At 46.4% G+C, this 15,595-nt stretch overlaps 1 protein-coding gene across 1 annotated transcript in view; it reads right to left on the bottom strand.

Moving 5' to 3' along the window:
* Positions 1-15,595, bottom strand: part of LOC117511367 (receptor activity-modifying protein 3-like) — a 149,983-nt gene that overhangs the window by 12,688 nt on the left and 121,700 nt on the right. The window lies entirely within an intron of this gene.

Genomic DNA, 15,595 nt, shown 5'->3' with positions numbered 1-15,595 from the left:
GCACACAGGTGCTGATCATATAATTAGAATATCATGAAAAAGTTGATTTATTTCAGTAATTCCATTCAAAAAGTGAAACTTGTGTTGGGAAGGTGTCATAGCACGGACCCACAACAGGGGGCGCAAATGAACGGACAATGAGTAAGCCAAAAGGTAACAATTTAATGTTGTGATAATACACAACGAAATGTGTCATAATTTTCACAGTCAATAAACACCAGGTGACGTGTGGGCAGGCTCGAAGATAGAAGACGCCCGACGAGAGAGAAGCCGCGTCCCACACGGCCTCCACCACCAACGGTCTGAAAAACACCGGAGCCGCCAAGTCCCGAGTCCCCAGGTGGCCTCTGTCTTCGGCTGTCGACCCTGGTACTGCTGGCAGAAAACAGAAAGATGATGTATGAGTGTGAGTCCGCACACTCAGTAATTTACAGTCCAGACACCGTTAGGAGGGAGCACCTCCACCTCCAAATCACACACACTCGTGCAGCTCCTGATCAACCACTTATCTGGGAGGGGGTGCGAGGTGAAGCCGTCACTGTCACACCAAACGCCAATCCTCCAGACAAGGCAACACTTCAGGAAAACGGCTGCAATAGAAGTTCAGTTGGTTACACAATGTGTCAGTCAGCAGAGAAATTACCTTGGTACTGGTAGTCGATTTCTCGGCGGGGAGGTGGAGTTGCAGTCCGGCTTATATGGTGGTGTAGATGAGTGACAGCTGGAGTAATGAGTGACAGCTGTCACTTCCTCTGGGTCTGGCGCCCTCTCGTGCTTGGAGCCCGCACTCCAAGCAGGGCGCTCTCTGGTGGTAGTGGGCCAGCAGTACCTCCTCTTCAGCGGCCCACACAACAGGACCCCCCCCTCAACGGGCGCCTCCTGGTGCCCGACCAGGCTTGTCCGGGTGTCGTCTGTAGAAATCGGCCAGGAGGGCCGGGTCCAGGATGAAGCTCCTCTTCACCCAGGAGCGTTCCTCAGGTCCATACCCCTCCCAGTCCACCAGATATTGGAACCCCCGGCCCTTACGACGGACGTCCAGGAGCCTGCGGACCGTCCAAGCAGGCTCCCCGTCGATGAGCCGGGCAGGAGGCGGCGTAGGTCCAGGTGCACAGAGGGGCGAGGTGTGGTGTGGCTTGATACGGGACACGTGGAAAACAGGGTGGACCCGCAGTGAAGCTGGGAGTCGGAGCTTCACTGCGGCCGGGTTGATGATCTTGAGGATGGGGAATGGTCCGATGTATCTGTCCTTTAACTTGGGTGAGTCCACACAGAGGGGGATGTCCTTTGTTGACAGCCACACCTCCTGCCCGTGCTGGTATGTGGGGGCCGGGGAACGTCGGCGGTCCGCATGGGTTTTGGCCCTCGTCCGGGCCTTTAACAGGGCAGAGCGGGCGGTCCGCCACACCCGGCGGCACCTCCTGAGATGGGCCTGGACCGAGGGCACACCGACCTCTCCCTCCACCAGCGGGAACAATGGGGGCTGGAACCCCAAACATGCCTCAAAAGGGGAGAGGCCGGTAGCAGACGAGACTTGGCTGTTATGGGCATACTCGATCCAGGCCAGATGGTGACTCCAGGCCGCCGGGTGCGCGGAGGTGACGCAGCAAAGGGCCTGTTCCAACTCCTGGTTAGCCCGCTCTGCCTGGCCGTTGGTCTGGGGGTGGTACCCGGACGAGAGACTCACGGTGGCCCCCAGCTCCTTACAGAAACTCTTCCACACCTGCGAAGAGAACTGGGGACCACGATCTGAAACGATGTCCGACGGTATCCCATGCAGCCGCATGACGTGGTGGACCAGGAGGTCTGCCATCTCCTGGGCCGTCGGGAGCTTCGGGAGGGCCACGAAGTGGGCAGCCTTGGAGAACCGGTCCACTATCGTGAGAATAATGGTGTTGCCCTGGGACGGCGGGAGGCCCGTGATGAAGTCCAGGCCGATGTGAGACCAGGGGCGATGAGGCACTGGCAGGGGTTGGAGGAGTCCCGTCGTCCTCCGATGGTCTGCCTTGCCCCTGGCGCAGATGGTACAGGCCTGGACGTCGTCCCGGACGTCGGTTTCCAGGGACGCCAACCAGAAGCGCTGCTGGACTACTGCCACGGTCCTACTCACTCAGGGATGACAGGAGAGCTTGGACCCGTGACAGAAGTCCAATACGGCAGCTCTTGCCTCTGGTGGGACGCACAGTCTGTTCTTGGGGCCAGTCCCCGGGTCCGGGCTCCTTGTCAGGGCCTCCCGGACGGTCTTCTCCACGTCCCAGGTGAGGGTGGCCACGACAGTGGACTCGGGGATGATGGTCTCGGTGGGGTTCGACAGCCCCGCTTTGGCTTCTTCTTCGTGCACCCGGGACAATGCTTCTGGTTTTTGGTTCTTGGTCCCGGGGCGATACGTGATCTGGAAGTCAAAGCGCCCGAAGAACAGAGACCAGCGGGCTTGCCTGGGGTTCAGCCGCTTGGCGGTCCGGATGTACTCCAGGTTCCGATGGTCTGTGAAAACCGTGAAGGGCAACGATGCCCCCTCCAGCAGGTGTCTCCACTCTTCAAGAGCCTCCTTCACCGCAAGAAGTTCCCAATTGCCGACGTCATAGTGCCGTTCAGCTGGGGTCAACCTGCGGGAATAAAAGGCACAAGGATGGAGGACTTTATCAGCCTCCACGCTCTGGGGACAGCACGGCTCCTATCCCTGAGTCAGAGGCGTCCACTTCTACTATGTACTGGCAATCAGGATCTGGCTGCACCAGAACTGGTGCAGTCGAGAACCGGCGTTTCAACTCCTGGAACGCGGCTTCGCACCGATCCGACCAGGCGAAGGGGACCTTGGTGGAGGTCAGGGCAGTCAGGGGGCTAACTACCTGACTGTAACCTTTAATGAACCTCCTGTAGAAATTTGCAAAGCCAAGGAACTGCTGTAGTTTCCTGCGGCTTGTTGGTTGGGGCCAATCTCTCACCGCCGCAACCTTAGCCGGATCAGGGGCGACGGAGTTGGAGGAGATGATGAACCCCAGGAAGGACAAAGAAGTGCGGTGGAACTCGCACTTCTCGCCCTTCACAAACAGCCGGTTCTCCAACAGCTGCTGTAGGACCTGACGTACATGCTGGACATGGGTCTCAGGGTCCGGGGAAAAGATGAGTATATCGTCCAGATATACGAAGACGAACCAATGCAGGAAGTCCCGCAAGACGTTGTTTACCAATGCTTGGAACGTTGCGGGGGCGTTAGTGAGGCCGAACGGCATGACCAGGTACTCAAAATGACCTAACGGGGTGTTGAATGCCGTCTTCCATTCGTCTCCCTTCCGGATCCGAACCAGGTGGTACGCGTTTCTAAGATCCAATTTAGTGAAAATTTGGGCTCCATGCAGGGGCGTGAACACTGAATCCAACAGAGGTAACGGGTATCGGTTGCGAACCGTGATCTCGTTCAGCCCTCTGTAATCAATGCATGGACGGAGTCCGCCGTCTTTCTTGCCCACAAAAAAGAAACCAGCACCCATCGGGGAGGTGGAGTTTCGGATCAGCCCGGCAGCTAAGGAGTCCCGGATGTAGGTCTCCATTGATTCGCGTTCCGGACGTGAGAGGTTGTACAACCTACTGGACGGGTACTCAGCGCCCGGGACCAAATCGATGGCACAATCATACGGTCGGTGCGGGGGAAGAGTGAGTGCCAGATCTTTGCTGAAAACGTCAGCAAGATCGTGGTACTCCTTTGGCACCGCCGATAGATTGGGGGGGACTTTGACCTCCTCATTAGCCGTAGTGCCGGGAGGAACCGAGGATCCTAAGCACTCCCGGTGGCAGGTTTCGCTCCACTGCGTCACAACCCCAGACGGCCAATCTATCCGGGGATTGTGCTTCACCATCCATGGAAAGCCCAAAATCACGCGGGAGGTAGAAGGTGTTACATGGAACACTATCTCCTCCCTGTGATTCCCAGACACAACCAAAGTCACTGGTTGTGTCTGATGTGTGATTAATGGAAGCAGGGTGCCATCTAGTGCTCGCACCTGCAATGGTGCCGGCAGAGCCACCAGAGGGAGCCCTACTTCCTTTACCCATCTGCTGTCCAGCAGATTCCCTTCAGACCCCGTGTCTATCAGTGCTGGGGCATGAAGGGTTAAATCCCCACAAAGGATTGTTACTGGGATTCGTGCAGATTTGCGGGGTTTTCCCGCGTGCGTGTTATGACCCACCCTTAGCCCAGTTTCTAAGGACGGGTGTTGTAGTTTGACCGTTTTAGGGCAGTCCCTCTGCATGTGCTCGCAAGAGCCGCAGACGAAACACTCCCCGCGGGCCAGCCTCCTTTGTCTGATGTTTGATTTTAATTTGGCCCTGCTCGTGTCCCTAGCCTTCTCAGCAGGGGGAGCTGTAGCCACACGGAGCTCTCTGGCAGTGAAGCGTGGGGACGACGTCACCTTATCGGAACCGGAAGGGGGAGGGACGACTCGTGCCCGGTCATGCCTCCCGGCCTGCTCCCGACGATGCTCATTTAAACGGCTGTCTAAACGTATAACCAAATCGATCAGCCCGTCCAATTCCCGCGGTTCCTCCTTGGCCAGTAGGTGCTCCTTAAGGACCGGGGACAGTCCATTTACAAAGGCGGCGCGGAGCGCAACGTTATTCCAGCCGGACCTCGCTGCCGCGATGCGGAAGCCGACTGCATACTCGGCTGCGCTACGACGCCCCTGTTTCATCGACAGCAGCACGTTCGAAGCGGTCTCGCCTCTGTTGGGATGATCAAACACTTGTTTGAATTCCCGTACAAACCCAGTATAAGACATTAGGAGCCATGAATTCTGCTCCCAAAGCGCCGTAGCCCATGCGCGTGCCTCTCCTCGAAGCAAATTAATAACATAAGCCACCCGGCTAGCGTCTGATGCGTACATGACGGGGCGCTGTGAAAAGACGAGCGAACACTGCATGAGGAAGTCCGCGCACGTCTCGACACAGCCCCCGTACGGTTCCGGAGGGCTTATGTATGCTTCAGGGGACGGTGGGGGGTTCGTTGAACGACCAGTGGAACGTCTAATACAGGCCCAGGACCAGCCAGAGGAGTGGCTGCAGCAGCGCCCTGATCGCGCGCTTCCACCCTGGCGGTGAGAGCCTCCACCCTCCGATTAAGGAGGACACTCTGCTCGGTCACTAATTCTAACCGGGCCTTGAAGGCAGTTAAGATCTGCTGCAGCTCACTCAACCCGCCTCCCGCTGACGCCTGCGCTCCTGGCTCTTCCATTGGCCGTTCAAGCTGGAGTTGACGCCCCTCGGAGTCCATGACGATGGCCGAGAAATCCTGTTGGGAAGGTGTCGTAGCATGGACCCACAACAGGGGGCGCAAATGAACGGACAATGAGTAAGCCAAAAGGTAACAATTTAATGTTGTGATAATACACAACGAAATGTGTCGTAATTTTCACAGTCAATAAACACCAGGTGACGTGTGGGCAGGCTCGAAGATAGAAGACGCCCGACGAGAGAGAAGCCGCGTCCCACACGGCCTCCACCACCAACGGTCTGAAGAACACCGGAGCCGCCAAGTCCCGAGTCCCCAGGTGGCCTCTGTCTTCGGCTGTTGACCCTGGTACTGCTGGCAGAAAACAGAAAGATGATGTATGAGTGTGAGTCCGCACACTCAGTAATTTACAGTCCAGACACCGTTAGGAGGAAGCACCTCCACCTCCAAATCACACACACTCGTGCAGCTCCTGATCAACCACTTATCTGGGAGGGGGTGCGAGGTGAAGCCGTCACTGTCACACCAAACGCCAATCCTCCAGACAAGGCAACACTTCAGGAAAACGGCTGCAATAGAAGTTCAGTTGGTTACACAATGTGTCAGTCAGCAGAGAAATTACCTTGGTACTGGTAGTCGATTTCTCGGCGGGGAGGTGGAGTTGCAGTCCGGCTTATATGGTGGTGTAGATGAGTGACAGCTGGAGTAATGAGTGACAGCTGTCACTTCCTCTGGGTCTGGCGCCCTCTCGTGCTTGGAGCCCGCACTCCAAGCAGGGCGCCCTCTGGTGGTAGTGGGCCAGCAGTACCTCCTCTTCAGCGGCCCACACAACAACTTGTATACATTCATTGCACACAGACTGATATATTACGTGTTTATTTATTTTAATTACAAATTAATTCATTACTAATCAATCAATTAATGATTAATCAAAAATATTAATTATTACTAATATTAATTAATTATTACCAGTATTATTAACATTAAATAATTACTAATTAATTTATTATTAATACTATTAATTATTATTATTATTATTATTATAATTTACAAATTAATTACATTCATTAATATGACGTGATTGCGACTTCTATTTCTTTGCATTTACACAGAAAGGCGAGAAAATAAAAAAGCAAACAGGCTACTGCAACAAGTTGCAATTCGGTTGCCATGTTAGCAAACAGTGAAGACGGCAGTTTGACACGGGCAGTTTTTTTTTTTCTCCTGAGGCGGAGGGGTGTCTCAATTCATAGGGCTAGAGCAGTGCTTAATTTGTAAAGTGGGAGGTCCCGGAGCACAGAGGATGAGTGGCTCCGGTGCAGAAAAAAAAGAACGCTGTGCGCCACACCGAAAATAAACTGGGCATGTATTAAAACCTAATAACACTAGTCACACCAAATCCGAATAGAGTACAAATTCCTATGTTTAATGCTGTACAGTGGTCCCTCGTTTATCACGGGAGTTACGTTCTAAAAATAACCCATGATAAATGAAATCCGCGAAGTAGTCAGCGCTATTTTTTACAATTATCGATGTTTTAAGGCTGTAAAACCCCTCACAACACACTTTATACACTTTTCTGAAACAGGCATTAACATTTTCCCACTTTTCTCTCTTGTGTAAACACTGTCTTTTTTCTTCTGGGCGAGAAGATTATAAACAGACACGCAGAACACAATGCACGTGGTCTCCCTTCGCTCACTGCCTCCGGAGGTATGGATGCGGGACCCGCATGAATCCAAGTCCTCTCTCTGTGGCCACGGAGCTCTGAGGCTGCGGTCAACATCCGGATCAAAACAGCGAGCGTAGCCTCTGGACCTGTTGCCAGATTTGGCGCAATTCCGCAAAGCAGACAGGAGGGCAGTGTGAGTGGCAGTGAGAGCAATCGCGGTGATTTTATATACATATATATATATATATATATATATATATATATATATATATATATATATATATATATATATATTGTTAGTCAAGAGAGGTGGCGGATCACCGGATCCAGTATAAATAGCTGGCGGAGCGCTCGTCCGAGGTTCCGGAGCGCACTCCGGCTTGCCCCCCCTCAAATTAAACCCTGGGCTAGAAGCATACCCCTTCATCTTACCCCTTGTTTTAAAGGGGTAGGCGTAGGGGTAGGGCCAAGGGGAGGAGAAGGGGTACAAAAGAGAATTGAGATTGGGGGCTAGTCTTAAGTCCAGTGCAGTGGATTTATGGTGACAACTTGGATTACAAATGATATTTTTAACCCTCTGAGGTCCATGTGTACATATACAGACATGTCTAAGTTTACTTTTCATCATATTTCTATTAATAGATCAGTTACAGAACATCAGAGACTTCATGCAACCACTTCCTGAGACTACAAATATCACCTGTAAAATTCATCTCACCTCTAGATGATCTTGAACTCAGGGCCAATCCCAGAGGCCGGAGATTGTCATATGGTGTGCTTCCTCTCTGTTCCTATGAGAGGCTGCACTCTAGCTGCACCACCAATTAGTGGGAGATCCTCACTGAAAAAATAAAGTCTAAAGAAATTAGGGATGCATCGATACCAATACCCGTATCGGGCATCGGCCCGATCCCATATGAATTTATTTGTACTTGTATTCATAAAACTGCTCTGATACTAGACCCCCGATACCCCTTTACTGCACCGTGATGTCAACCTATCAATGCAGCACGTCTGCAGGCATACACTGTGGTTCGACGGAACTGCCCACTTCGCCCACGAAGCGTTTGATGCTGCAAACTTCTCATGTTTTCTGCAGCGCAACTCAGAGTTGAGAACAGTTGTCATCTCTGAAAGCACGGTGACGGCAGCACACCTGCACTGAACTTTACAAAGACATTTTTAGGCTTTTTTTTTTTCTTTAAAACTCTGTGCCGCTCCGTGCGGGTCCTCACTAAAAACAGCTGATGTGCACGCATTAACAAATGCTAACGCTTGTTTTTTCCACCCAAATGCACCTAAAGTCTCTTTCCGAGGATGACATGAAGTAAAAAAAAAAAATGCTGAAAAACGTAAAAAAAAAAAAAAAAAATCCCTACATGTCATTTTGGTCATGCTCTTTTTCCATAAATACACTGTCAATTCTTCCTGCACATACGGCCATCCAGGGGTGAATCCAAACAGAAGATTAAAGGTCCACTTTTGAAGACAATTTTTCATACTCCTACTACTAATACTACTAATACTACAATAACAATAAATTTAACAATTAAAATTTTGAGAAATAATTTAAATGTTGGAAAAATGTTACAAAGAATTTAACATTTATAAACAAAGTAGATTATAAATTGTAAGTTTTACTGTTACAGTGCTGTCAACATTTAAATCTGAGGTCAAGAAAGATGTTTTTATTTTTATAAAACAAGTATTTATGTTTATTGAAGTCAAGAAAGGGTGACTATAAAGTGAGTATTGGGAAAAATAGTATTGGTTATCATTTTCATATTGAGTTGGCGGGGGTGTTGTCAGCAGCTGCTGAAAGTAACTAATAAAATAACTAGTAATCTAACTTAGTTACTTTTAAAATTGAGTACTCAATAAAGTAACTAAGTTATTTTTTCAAGGAGTAATCAGTAATTGGATTACTTTTTCAAAGTAACTGTGGCAACACTGGTGCTCACAGACATAAGTAAAGTTAGTGATGGACAATTTCAGTTCCGTTATTGGTGTTGTATATTTTGTAGTGCTGACGTCCACAGGTTACATTTAAGTGAGATGTCTGTCAGTGTCATGTTTGTTAAGAAACGCAAGGTTAATGTTAAAGGCCTTTTTTTGTAGTCAAAAAGTGAAGTTACATGATTTAAGTGGACTGATTGTAAATAAAAACAAAGCTAATGACATTGGTAGCAGTTATTATTGGGGGAGGTGATTGTCTAGTGGTTAAGGTGTTGGGCTTGAGTCCAGAAGATCATGGGTTCAAATCCCCCCCTGACTGGAAAGTCACTAAGGGCCCCTGGGCAAGGCCTTTAATCCCTTATTGCTCCCGGTGTGTAGTGAGCGCCTTATATGGCAGCACCTTGACATCGGGGTGAATGTGAGGCATAATTGTAAAGCGCTTTGAGTGTCTGATGCAGATGGAAAAGCGCTATATAAAATGCAGTCCATTTACCATTTACCATTTAGCAGTTATAGTCAAAAAGTAAGGAACAACTGATGAATAAAACATTTTCAAAGTCATAAAAAACTGTAATGGTATCATTAAGTATTCATATTGCTATTCAGTATCAACGAGTACACAAATGTAAGTATTTGTACTTCATCACAACTGGACTTTAGTAAGTCTCTTTGGCATCTCCCTTGTTTTCTGCTCAGGGTCACCACAGCAGATCCAAGTTGGATCCGCATGTTGATTCGGCACAAGTTTTTCAACGTGTGTCCTTCCTGATGCAACCCCATATTAGAGAACTGGCAGGGGTGGGTTTCAACTGGGAACCTTCCACACTGGAAACAAGCACATTTAACCACTACCCCTGCATCACAACTGGATTTTAGTCACACTAAAAGGACTTAATCCAAAACGTGATTCATTTGTTTTTTTATTTTTAATAAATTTACAAAAGTCTTTAAAAAAAACTTTATTTTTCCACTGTCATTATGGGGTATTGTGTATAGATTTCCAGGGGAAAAATTCATTTCATCTATTTTGGAATAAGGCTGTAACATAATAAAATGTGGGAAAAGTGAAGCGCTGTTAATACTTTCTGGATGCACTGTAGCTGCTTAGCTGTCATTAGCTGCTGCTGGGAAAAGAAATAAATAACTGTAATGACTTTAGGGCAGCCTCTGGTCAACATATGGGCTGGTTGTCATTTCTAATGGTTAATGATCATCATAAATGTTGTGCAGAGGCTGGTCACAGTAATATGCTTCCTGTGTGTGGAGCGTAAAGGCTGTAAACCTCTCAGACAATCAGCACGTTATTGAAAGACCACAGTGGGCATGTGCAGACACAGCCAGTCGATACCTTTCTTTTTGTGTTCAGATGAGGGCTGCATCTGTTTACTTCACTGTTGGTCATTCTGTTGGTTATTTTTTAATATCACTCAAATAATCAATCTATGAATTATCCAAGAATAGTTTCCAAAAAAAATTACAGTATCTCAATTTCACATCTGCTGGGGAAAAATGTTTAATATAAAATATAAAGCAAGATAAAACAGATTAAAGATTAAAGGATGTCACTGTTTTAGAGCCATTTTTAAACCAAAAAGTTGTATGTTTTCAATTATTGTTATTAATTCTAAAACACATTTAACCTACTGCCTTCTTGATGTGCAATAATTTGGGAGGAAATACTCACAATTATGAAAGTGAAACAAGTTCACAATTGGAATTTTTATTACTAAATTACTTGAGTAATTTATTATGAAATAATTTAACAAATCATATTTTTTTCTGTCAGTACATCCAGCACTAGTTCAGACGAGCTTGGACCAGCTCATTTCAAACAATAAATGCCATGTGTGTGTTTGCTCAGAATCGTGGCTCATTTGTCAAATAGAGGAAACTGCTTGAGGGTCACTGCTTGTTTAAACATGAGACCTCTCACTCTCTCGGTCTCATCCTGCTCTCTTTCTCGTGCTCTCTTGCCCTTGCCTTTTTATCACCTCCTTGCAGGACCCAAAGTAAGCTGCTACTGAGAAACCAGCACGTCCTCCACAATGTTCGATTGTGGGTCAACATACTGTCAGGATTGTGGATTTTGTCATGTGTTTGTGGGATTTTCTCTGTTACTTTTCTGCTTGGGATTTGTCTGACTGCTTTCTCTTGTCTGTCACTTGTGTGCTTGGTGATGGGTGGTCCCCCTTCTTTTTTCCACACCCTGTTCTGGATCTTTCCTGCACACCTGTTCCCTATTACCTGCTCATCACACCCTGTATTTAAGCCTCTCGTTTCTCTCTCTTCCCCGCCAGGTCGTTGTACTTTATGCCTTTGCTTCCAGCCCTGTTTCTTGTGTTTATCTCTGTTTATCTTGTTGTGTTTTTGTGATCCACCTGCCTCTTTTTTGGGCCACGCCTTAGCCTTATGATTCTGTTACCATTGCTGATTTTGGACTGCCTTTTTTGTGTAGCAAACCCTGCTCATCTACACAGTAAAACCTTTTGACCGAATCCCATTTGTCTGAGCTTAGCATTTGTGTCCAGCCTTCTTGTGTCTCAAGGTCTGATATACTCGTATACAGGCAAATCAAATGACTCGAAATGTGTTCAAATGTTTTAACAACACTGAGTAAAGAAGATGGCGGCACGGTATCACAGTGGTTAGCACTGCTGACTCACAGCTGATCCTTTCAGTGTGGAGTTTGCATGTTCTCCCCATGTTCACAGGGGTTCCATTTGGGTGCTTCCACCCGCTTCCAAAGACATGCAAGTTATGTGAATTTGAAACTTTTAAATTGACTGCAGGTGAGAATGAATTTGTCTGTGTATATGTTGCCCTATGATGCACTGTTGCCCTAGACCCTATGAATGCTGGGACAGGCTCCAGCCCCACCATGACACTTGATTGGCGTAAGCAGGTGGAGACAATAAATGAGTAAAGACAAAGATGCTGCAGGTCACATCAATTTGTCATAGTCGTTGGTATTTTTGCTTAACATTATGTTATAGTATGGAGGGAGGCACTGTCAGCATTGTCTGGAAGAAAATGACAGACCATGTGTTAGCGCAGTAGTATCATTTATTTCAATTAACTACTCACTATTTTGGCTTGTGAATTAAGTTGAGTTTTTTAATGTCATGTGCACAGTAAAAATGGGCAGTTATACCACAATGAAATTCTTACTCTGTTCATTCTCACTAGAAAATTTGCATGTAGAAAGTTCACATCAGATGATTAAAAAAATTATAAAATTCACATGGTTAGACTGAAGAGTGTATTCTATACACTATTTAAAGAATGTACAGTTTATGCAGTTGTAGCAATATTGTGTAGTTTTAAGCAGAATCCCTGCTGTGCAGGAGTCGTACGGTGCATGGATGCATTAATAGTGAACAGAGCTTTTATAATAAATACTTTGAGGATGATAGTAATAATAATGCGGAGGAGAAGAATTACAGTGAAATAACTCAGCTGGTGGAGGGGTCAGTGTGTAAGAGAGTTATTGAGAAGCCTAATGGCCTGTGGATAAAAGCTGTTCACCAGCCTAGTAGTCCTGGACTTCAGATTCCTGTAGCATCTGCCTGATGGTAGGAGTGTGAAAAGTGAGTGTTGGGGGTGTGTACTGGCCCTGGCAAGGTTGTGTGTCCTACGTAGGACTCTGGTTTGGTAAATGTCCTGCAGTGAGAGGAAGGCTGCCCCAGAGATGTAATGTGAGGTCTTAATCACACGTTGGAGAGCCTTCCTGTCTTGGACTGTGCAATTATCGTACCAGACTGTGATGGCAGTGGTGAGGACACTCTCAGTCATACACCTGTAGAAGCTGCTTAGAATTTTAGCTGGCATGCTAAATTTTCTCAGTCTTTTCAGAAAGTACACTCTCTGCTGGGACGTCTTGATAATCTGGTGGCTGTTGTAGTGATTACCTGTCAAGCAGACATAGGGCCACCACAGCTCAGTAGTAAAGAGGAGCACGAAGCATGAAAAAGTGAGTGGATGCTGGGTTACAATCACAGACTATATTTACACTGGCAAAATCCTCTCTGACATCACCCATAGGTTTTCTGAAGAGCAGGACTAAAGTTCAAGTGAAGCATCTCTAGATGTTGCTATCTTGGCAGTGTCTGATCCTGCTTAACTCCTGGCTAACCCATAAATGGGTAAAGGGGTGGTGCATGAGCAAAAACAGTGTAACCTGAGCAAGTTACCAAGCAAAGTTACAAAAAAAGCTCAGACTAACAGGCTAGGTCACCTAAATTATTGTGTTTTGACGAACACTTATTTTGACAGTCTGGGTGGTGGTTCTTACAAAACAGTCCAGCACATAGTTGGAGGATGAAAGATGGGACAGCGTGCACTGAGAGGCACAACCAAGTGTTGGGAATCGTGTACAGGAACATCTCTGCCACATGCGGATTAGAAGTCCCAATGGGAGATGCCACCAAAGGTGGTTGAGCATGACAGGGCTAAGGTCCTGTGGGACTTAAAATTCCAGACAAGCAGCTGCCTGCCAACCAACCAGACATAGTGGTGGTTGACAAGGTAAAGCAGACCACAATTGTGATCGATGTGACAGCAACAATAGAAAATAAGGAGCACAAGAAAATCGAGAAGAACCTAGGGCTGAAGGAGCAGATGTGGAAGATAACGTCCAAAGGGGCCCAGTGGAAATAGGGGGCACTAGAAGCATGTAACCCCCAAACTGAAAGAGTGACTGCAGCAGATTCCAAAGACAACATCAGAGGTCTCTGTCCAGAACAGTGCAGTCCTAAGAACAGCTAAGATACTTCACCGAACCTTCAAGCTCCCAAGCCTCTGGTAGAGGACCCAAGCTTGAGGAACACACATGCCACCCTCCCCAGGGCGGTGTGAGGTGTGATATATTCGGCATTGGCTGAGGTTTATCAACATAATAACAGCCCTTGTTTTGATCGTCTGAAAAAGCTGCTTCTCCTACAGTTTACATAAATTTTGTTCGTTGGTGTTACGAGAAAAAACAATACAAGATGAGGGGTCACTGCAAAAATGTAATCACTTCTAAAACTACAAATATAGCACACTCCCACAAGATGATAACAAGACCTGGCAGAGGATAAAGATAGCAGCTCATAACTGTGGGTGTGTTTCAGTGTCTTTTTTTCCATTTGCTGATTTCTACTGGCTGTTGTACAAAATGACCAAATCTGCTCTTTGCTTGAGTTTAAAAGCTACACATGGAGTATCTCCTGGTGAGGACATGTGCCAATATGTCAGCATCAAAAATTACAGCTGCACTCAAAAAATAATATAAAGAGATCTTTTGAATTTTACTCTTGAAATGGCACCCAGCAGTCATCAAAACCTAACGTTCATTTTTACTGAAGTTAGATATGAGGCGTTCAATGTCTTTGCCCAGCTCAGTGTGTTTACAGTTGTTTGGTTATGTAACTACATACATAAGGGTGATTCTTTAACTACGGGCACTATTGGCCTTGTAAATGTAATTTCCACCACACCATTGCCTTACAATATAAAACGCCTTGGGGCAACTGTTTGTTGTGATTTGGTGCTATATACATGTGCTCTGATGTCACTGTTTATCTCCATAGAAACTACCCAAACAATCTTTCATACAAACTGTTTAAAGGGACATTACAGTGTTGTGGTGGAAATTACGGCAATAGTGTGGTACAACTATATTTTGTTTAAAAAAATCACAACAGTTGTATGACATTGAATACCCCAATTATGTTTTGATAATTTTACTGATATTTTATTCAGAGATATTTTAAAACATTAGAAAAAACATTTCTTTACCATTCATTTTTATCATTGAAGATCAAAAGTCTGGGTGTGGGACAAGCACAAAACGGCAATATTTGCATATAATGATGCTGAAAAAAGGTGAAAAAGTCATCATAGACTACTAGAACAAATTTCTTAACACACTTTCATTGTAAGATAACTATAAAAGTGTGAAATTTCCCCTTTTTTCTGTTTTTCATACAATATGATCAAAGGACATAATAAGTGCCCGTAGTCTAAGAATCACCCATAAACATTTTATATTGATGGCAGCTCAGCAGACAAGTAGTGTAGTTACAGTGGTGGGCACAGCCAACCTTAAAGTGACCTTCAATAACTGTTAACCCACTAAAGGCTAATTGTGATAACGCTAAAAGGATAAACCACTAAAACATTGAGCTGACGCTAACACTAACTTTAATTATATGAATTCAGCTTTGACTTGGTTATTTTGGCTCTAAAACCCTGAACAAGAGTGCTCTCAGAGCATAATATTCCCCACTGGTGAATGCTGCTTTGGTACAATATTTCAAGGACTTGTACCAGTTTTCATGATATTCGTCCTAAATATGTGAAAAGGTGATTTCAGAATGTAGGCACCCTCTCATGAATTTAACAGAGTCTAGCTGTGTTAATCAAGGTCCATAACTCTCAAATGACCTGAAAACAAAGATTGTTCAACATAATGGTTTAGGGCAGGGGTGGGCAATCATGTGCCATGAAGGGCCGAGACACTGCAGATTTTCCTTACAACCAATCACCTCAGCAGGTGATTTCATTGACGATCAGGTGTTTATGTTCAGGGGAGAAGCTCATCAGCAATCCACTTGCTGAGGTGACTGGTTGCAAGGAAAACCTGCAGTGTCTCGGCCCTCGCTGCCCACCCCTGGTTTAGGGGAAGGATACAAAAAGCTACCTCAGAGATTTCTGCTGTCAGTTTCGACTGTGAGGAACATAGTGAGGAAATGGAAGACCATAGG

This window comes from Thalassophryne amazonica, chromosome 1, assembly GCF_902500255.1.
Source record: "Thalassophryne amazonica chromosome 1, fThaAma1.1, whole genome shotgun sequence".
Classification (NCBI taxonomy): Eukaryota; Metazoa; Chordata; class Actinopteri; order Batrachoidiformes; family Batrachoididae; genus Thalassophryne; species Thalassophryne amazonica.
Note: the sequence above shows the minus strand (reverse complement) of the source record. Positions and strands in the feature narration are given on the sequence as shown.